Raw genomic sequence first — 8,400 nt, forward strand, 5'->3', positions numbered from 1 at the left:
TCATATTACAAAGTGTGGCTATTCTCCAGTCAGTACATGGAGATAATTTTCTTTTAATGTTTCTTCCTTCCTTCCCTTTAATCATGCTTTCTACAGCATACTGAGAATATCTACTATTCCATCTCCACAGGTCGCTCACAGATCAATTTCTCAATTCACCTACTAACTTCCTGTTCTGTGACAAGAATCTTTTGATCAATTCCCTCCACTTTTCTTGTAAAATCCAGACTTACATCCTATGCTTAAAAAAAACAGGCAAGCCCAGAGGCCGTGGCTCAGTGGTTGAGCATTGACCTATGAACTAGGAAGTCACAGTTCAATTCCTGGTCAGGGCACATGCCCAGGTTGTAGGCTCAATCCCCAGTGTGGGGCATGTGGGAGGTAGCCGATCAATGATTCTCTCTCATCATTGATTTTTCTATCTCCTTTTCGTTCTCCCTTCCTCTCTGTAATCAATAAAAATATATTTTAAAAAAGTAAAAAGAAAACCAGACCAAACTCTTTCTCTTAAAACTTTTGATTATTCCAGACTTGTTTTCTTTCCTGATCTATCCTCTTCAGTTCACAATCATTGTTATGTTCATAAGCTAAGACCAGAAAGGTAGATGTGTGACCACACATTACTATTTTTATTTTATGGCTCAGTACAAATCCTTTTTATTGAAAGATCCATGAGCAGGAATCTTGTACATGCAGTGTCTGCTACAATATACTCAATAAGTTTTTATTGAATCCTATATAATAAAAGCCTAATATGCTAAGTGTCTGGGCGTCCGTTCAACCAATCAAAGCATAATATGCTAATGATATGCTAAGGCCGCTCAACAGCTCGCTATGACATGCATTGACCACCAGGGGGCAGACAGTCAACTGGTCAACCAGTTGCTATGACATGCACTGACCACCAGGGAGCAGATGCTCTGACCAGTAAGTTAGCTTGCTGCTGGGGTCCAGCCGATTGAGACTGAGCGAGATGGGACACACCCCGGAGCCCTCCCACAGTTCCTCCCTGGCTGGCCACCCTCCCACATCCCTCCCGGCCCCGACTGTGCACCGGTGGGGTCCCTCAGCCTGGCCTGTGCCCTCTTGCAATCTGGGTCCCCTTGGGGGATGTTGGAGAACCAGTTTTGACCTGATCCGCTCAACATAGTAGCTGGACCCTGGTGGTCAGTGCGCTCCCACAGGGGAGCGCTTCTCAGCCAGAAGCTGGGTTCACAGCTGGCGATCGCAGCAGCGGTGGCAGGAGCCTCTCCCACCTGCGTGGCAGTTGGACATCCCCCAAGGGCTCCTGGACTGCAAGAGGGCACAGAGCTGAAGCCAAAGCCCTTGAATAAGCTGGGCTCTTTCAAGTTGTATAAAACAACAACAAAAAAGGGAATTTTAGAAGAATATTATGAAGAGGCACAGGAAGTAAAGAAGCACAGGAGACTGTTCCATGGTTGCCTGTTGTTTCTTTCAAAAGCAGAATATACCAATACTCTAGTGATCCAGTTTTGTTGAGTTTCTCTGATATGATGTTTTGAGGCCTAAAGCTTCTCACTTTGCTTCTATTGCTCTTGTTACAACCGACTGACTTCTCTCTCCTCCCCCGCCTCTCTCAGCTTCTATTAACTCATGACTTCTGCTGCCTCATGTATTTGGCTCTCATACTTCTCTCTCACTACTATAAACATGAATGCTTTACTTCAATTAAGGCGCTCTCCTCACTGTTCCTAGAACAATTTCTCTCTCCACAACTTTATATTGTTACTTTGAACACCAAATATTACCTTCCCTTCTCTCCATCTGTCAAAAGTCTATATTTTAGGGCACCTCCTTCACTACTTCTTCCCAACAGCCCCAGTGGATTCTTTAATGATTACTGTGTGATACATCCTCTTGCAGACTCAGCGTGAACCTATAAAATGAAATGACCATTTGGGGGTTATTGGTCCTTGCAACAGAACCTGGACTATCTTGAAAAAAAAAAAAATATATATATATATATACACACACACACACACACACACACACACACACACACACACACACATACACACATATCTTCTATCTAATAAAAGAGTAATATGCAAATTGACCATCACTCCAACACACAAGATGGCTGCCACCATGTGGTCAAAGATGGCTGCGCCCATGTGGACACAAGATGGTCGGCAGGGGAGGGTAGTTGGGGGGGGACCAGGCCTGCAGGGGAGGGCAGTTAGGGGCAATCGGGCCGGCAAGGGAGCAGTTAGGCATCGATCAGACTGGCAGGGGAGTGGTTAGGGGGTGATCAGGCAGGCAGGCAGGCAGAAGCAGTTAGGGGCAATCAGGCAGGTGAGCGGTTGGGAGCCAGCAATCCTGGATTGTGAGAGGCATGTCCAACTGCCCATTTAGACATCCCTTGAGGGGTCCCAGATTGGAGAGGGTGCAGGCTGGGCTGAGGGACACACCCCCTCCATGCACGAATTTTGCGCACCGGGCCTCTAGTATCCTATCTAATAAAAGAGAAACATGGTAATTAGCCGTACATCTGCTACCCTCCCCATTGGCTAATCAGGGTGATATGCAAATTAACTGCCAGCCAAGATGGCAGCTGGCAGCCAGGCAGCTTGAAGCGAACATGAGGCTTGCTTGCTTCAGTGACGGAGGACTCCAACGTTCCCCGCCTGCCTTGCCGGCCTCTGAGCTTGCAGTTTGAAACATTGTTACAAATATAGAATCTAAACAAACTCCAGAAACCTGCTTTCAGCCAGCCGGGATCTCAGAGCTGGAGTTGAAACAGTGTTTCGATTATAGAACCCAAACAAACCAGATACCTGCTTTCAGCAGCGGAGGCTTTAGAGCTGGAGCCAAGCCTCAGAGCTAAAGCTGGCCCAGAATAAAAAAAAAGAAAGAAAAAAAGGAGCGGTTGGGAGCTTCAGTCACCCGCCAGGCTGAAAACAGCCCTCAGCCCCTCACCCAGACTGGCCAGGCACCCCAGTGGGGACCCCCACCCTGATCCAGGACACCCTTCAGGGCAAACCAGCTGGCCCCCACCCGTGCACCAGGCCTCTATCCTATATAGTAAAAGGGTAATATGCCTCCCGGCACCGGGATCAGCGTGACAGGGGGCAGCGCCCAAACCCCCCGATCGCCCTGCGGCTCTGTGTGTGACAGGGGGTGGGGCCACAACCTCCCTATCCACCCTGCTCTGTTCGTGACAGGGGAAGGCGCCCCAACCCCCTGATCAGCCCTGCTCTGTGCCTGATAGGGGGGAGCTCCCCAACCCCCTGATCGCCCTGCGGCTCTGTGTGTGACAGGGTGCGGTGCCCCAACCCCTGCCCCCCACGGGCCCTGCTCTGTGTGTGACGGGGTAGAGCCATAACCTCCCCATTGGCCCTGCCCTTAGTGTGACAGTGGCAGCGCCCCAACCCCCTGATCCGCCCTGGTCTGTGTGTGATAGGGGGCGGTGCCCCAACTCCCCTATTGGCCCTACTCTGTGAGTGACGGGGGAGCTCCTCAACCCCCTGATGGGCCCTGCTCTGTGCGTGACAGGGTACGGAGCCCCAACCCCCCTGATGGGCCCTGCTCTGTGATAGGGAGCAGCGCCCCAACCCCCTGATTGGCCCTGCTCTGTGCGTGACACGGGGCGGTGCTGCAACCTCCCCATCGACCCTGCCTTGAGTGTGACAGGGGGCGGTGCCCCAACCCCCCAATCAGCCCTACCCTGAGCGTGACTGAGGGTGGCATCGCAACCTCCCAATCCACCCTGCTCTGTGCATGACAGGGGGCAGCGCCCCAACTCCCCAATCAGCCCTGCTCTGAGCCCGACCAGGGGCTGCACCTAGGGATTGGGCCTGCCCTCTGCCACAGGGGAGCAGGCCTAAGCCAGCAGATCGTTATCTCCCGAGGGGTCCCAGACTGTGAGAGGGCATTGGCCAGGCTGAGGGACCCCCCCCCCACCCGAGTGCACTGGGCCTCTAGTATATAATAAAAGGGTAATATGCTAATTAGACTGGACATCCAAACAAAGTTCCGGATGTCCTTCCGGATAAAGCCGCTGTGGCGGGGTCAAGGCAGAGTGGTTAGGGGCAATCAGGCAGGCAGGCAGAGTGGTTAGGGGTGATCAGGCAGGCAGGCAGAGTGGTTAGGGGTGATCAGGCAGACAGGCAGAGTAGTTGGGAGCAATCGGGAAGGTATGCAGAGTGGTTAGGGGCGATCAGGAAGGTATACAGAGTGGTTAGGGGTGATCAGGAAGGTATGCAGAGTGGTTAGGGGCAATCAGGCAGGCGAGTGGTTAGGGGTGATCAGGCAGGCAGGCAGAGGGGTTACGGGCGATCAGGCAGGCAGGCAGAGTGGTTAGGGGTGATCAGACAGGCAGGCAAGTGGTTAGGGGTGATCAGGCAGGCAGGCAGAAGGGCTAGGGGAGATCAGGCAGGCAGAGTGGTTAGGGGCGATGAGGCAGGCAGGTGAGCAGTTAGGGGTGATGAGGCAGGCAGGCAGAGGTGGTTAGGGACAATCAGGTAGGCAGGCAGAGTGGTTAGGGGTGATCAGGCAGGCAGGCAGGCGAGTGGTTAGGAGCCAGTTGTCCCAGATTGCGAGAGGGATGTCCGACTGCCAGTTTAGGCCCAATCCCACAGTAAATTGGCAGTCAGACATCCTCCAAGGGGTCCCAGATTGCAAGAGGGAGTAGGCTGGGCTGAGGGACCCCCCACCCCAATCCATGCATGAATTTGTGCACCAAGCCTCTAGTATAATAATAGAAGCATAATATGCTAATTAGACCAGATGTCCCTCTGGACAACCTTCTGGACAAAGCCAGGGCTGCAGCCACAGGATCGAGGCAGCTGCTGCTGCTGCGAGGGAAGGATCCAGGCAGTCACCGTGGCTGCAAAGGCCTACTCTTGCACAAATTTTGTGCGTCAGGCCTCTAGTATGTATGTATGTATGTGTGTGTGTATATATATATATATATATATACTGAGTGGCCAGATTATTATGACCACCTGACATTTGTAGGCAAATTAGCTATAATTTCGTGCTGAAGTTGCTAGAGGGCCAGACCATTATAAATAGGGAAGCAGGTTGTTTACCACGACAGTAGAAGTGATTTTTTTTCTGAAAATATGGGTAAACAACGCGATTTAACAGCCTTGAACATGACATACACACACACACTCTGAGTGGCCAGATTATTATGACCACCTGACGTTTGCAGCAAATTAGCTATAATTTCATGCTGAAGTTCCTAGAGGGCCAGACCATTATAAATAGGGAAGCAGTTTGTTTACCACGACAGTAGAAGTGATTTTTTTTCTGAAAATATGGGTAAACAACGTGATTTAATAGCCTTTGAACGTGGGAGATATATATATATATACATATACATACTGAGTGGCCAGATTATTATGACCACCTGACATTTGTAGGCAAATTAGCCATACACTGCATCGTATGGGATATGGAAGCCGAAGGCCTGTTTGAACACCTTTGCTGTCTGCAGTTGCCAAGATAAAACGTCTCCAATTCGCACAGGAACACAAGGATTGGACAGTTGAATGTTGGAAAAAAGTCATGTGGTCCAATGAATCACGTTTCCAGTTGCATCATGCAGATGGCAGAGTAAGAAGTGGGGGGAAACAGCATGAAAGCATGTACCCCACATGCATGAGTACAACCCTTCAAACTGGTGGGGACAGTGTTATGGTTTGGGGCATGTTTTCCTAGCATGATTTGGGCCCTTTAATTCGTGTGGTACAATGTCTGAATAGCACAGCATACCTAAGTATTGTTGCTGATCAGGTTCATCCTATCATGTTGATGGTGTATCCCAATGGAGATGGCTTCTTCCAACAAGACAATGCGCCATGCCATGGTGCTCGTATTGTGCAGGAGTGGTTTCAAGAACATGAGGGAGACTTTACCTTGCTTAGGTGGCCCCCACAATCACCAGATCTCAATCCAATTGAGCATTTGTGGGACGAAGTTAAAAGAGCCATCAGGCAGCTGGTTCCACAACCATCAAATCTCACAGAACTGGACAGTGCTATTCATCAGGCATGGTGTCAGATTCCTCACATCACCTTTCAACATCTCGTGGAGTCAATGCCAAAAAGAATCGCCACAGTATTGAAGGCAAAAGGTGGCCCAATGAAGTACTGATGGGGTGGTCATAATAATCTGCATATATATATATATATATGTGTGTGTATATATATATATATATATGTGTGTGTGTATATATATATATATGTATACACATATATATATATATATCCCATGTTCAAAGGCTGTTAAATCGTGTTGTTTACCCATATCTTCAGAAAAAAATCACTTCTACTGTCATGGTAAACAACCTGCTTCCCTATTTATAATGGTCTGGCCCTCTAGTAACTTCAGTGTGAAATTATAGCTAATTTGCCTACAAACGTCAGGTGGTCATAATAGTCTTGTCACTCAGTATATATATATATAATGGAACCAAAGTTTATTGGGAGCAGCCAGTCCTGGAAAAGGTACAGCTAGGGTTCTAGGAGCAGGCCAGTGTCCAGAGCTTCCTTTCCATGTTACAGTTGGGAGTAGTTTAACATCCAAACTAATTAAAGTCTAATAGTTCATGTGTGGAGGCCCACATGGGCACAGGGGATGTGCTCTCCACAATAGGAATGTGAGATATCTACTAGTATTGTGTGCTGCATGGGGGGGGGGGGGGGGGGAAGGCTATATTTTTTTAAATATGTCTTTATTGATCTTTAGAGAGAGAGGAAGTGAGAAAGATAGAAACATCAGTGGGAGAGAAGCATTGATAAGCTGCCTCCTGCATGCCCCCTACTGGGGAACAAGCCTGCAACCCTAGCATATGCCCAGACTGGGAATCAAACCAGGGACCTGGTTCATGGGTTAATTCTCAACCACTGAACCACACCAGCTGGACTTGACTGCTATATTGACTTTAGGGAAGTTACTTAGCTTTTCCTAGCTTTATTTTTATCTGTAAAATGGAAATTAAAACAGTATCTTTCAAGTAAGGTTGCTCTGAGGATTAAATGAGATAACACTTAAGCACAGCGCTAATCACATATAATAGATGTTAGTTATTATTCATTTATTTTAAAATATATTTTTATTGATTTCAGAGAGGAAGGGAGAGGGAGAGATATAGAAATATTAATGATAAGAGAGAATTATTGACCGGCTGCCTCTTGCACGCTCCCTACTGGGGATCTAGCCTGCAACCCAGGCTTGTGCCCTGATCTGGAATTGAACCGTGACCTCCTGGTTCATAGGTAGATGCTCATCCACTGAGCCACGCCGGCTGGGCTGTAATTTATTTTTTAAATTTATATTACCGCAAACTAGCAATTGGTGTATTAGCAATGACAAATGAACAAAAAGGACAGTATTGTTTGCTTTTTTTAATGTTAAGCTTCAAATTACAAATGTTATAAATTATTGTAAATTTAGCTGAAAACCCAGGCATGCCTATTTTGAAGAAAATTTTATTTAATTTTAATTTTTTTATTAGTTAAGGTATTACAAATGTGTCCTCATTATTTTATTGTTTAATCAAAACATTTTTGGTTTGGTTAAACTTAGTAGCATTGAACAGAGTTTGCACTTTAGAAATTAAAGAACCGGCAAGTGTACTGGAGAAAATGCTAAATGAAAAACAAAAACAAGCCCTAGCTGGTTTGGCTGAGTGGATACAACTTTGGCCTGAGGACTGACCGGTCCTGGGTTCAATTCCGCTCAAGGGCACATGCCTGGGTTGTGGCCCAAATCCCAGTAGAAGGCAGCCGATCAATGATTCTCTCTCATCATGGATGCTTCTCTCTCTCTCTCCCTCTTCCTTCCTCTCTGAATTCAATAAAAATATATTTTTTAAAAATAAAGACAAGAACAAAACAGTATAATTAACCAAGATCTCCTGGAGGTACATCTAGGGTCTTCCTTAAACTAGCTTAAGAAAACATTTCAAATAAGCCTGTTGCTGTCCAATGTATCAGGAACAAAGTATCTGATTAACTATAGTGCCCAAACTGACTTATAACATAGGCTCTTCTTCCAAATAACAGTATGACAAACTTAATTTTTTTAAAAATGCAGTTTTTGTGAAGAACTTAATATACACTGACATTACTAGACATCTGGACAGAAGCAAAACTCAGAGCTGCTTCGATGCTTTCACATACTTTCCCCCTCCGGAAGCCGACATGCAGCACCCCATGCACCATGGCCCAGGCGGAACCTCTCACGTGGCTCCCTGCACGGTGCACAGCATTTCCACTACCTTGAATCACTTTTCCAGCTTCCGGCTTAGCCATTACTAGTGACTGGGAGGGCAAGTCACTGCTCTGCATGTTTTTCTTTCCCATAAAACGAAACGGTGTGGCGGACCCCAGGAAGCTTTGATGCCAAGCATGTCTCCTGGGTACCATC

Source organism: Myotis myotis, unplaced genomic scaffold (assembly GCF_014108235.1).
Source record: "Myotis myotis isolate mMyoMyo1 unplaced genomic scaffold, mMyoMyo1.p scaffold_m19_p_2, whole genome shotgun sequence".
NCBI classification, from domain to species: domain Eukaryota; kingdom Metazoa; phylum Chordata; class Mammalia; order Chiroptera; family Vespertilionidae; genus Myotis; species Myotis myotis.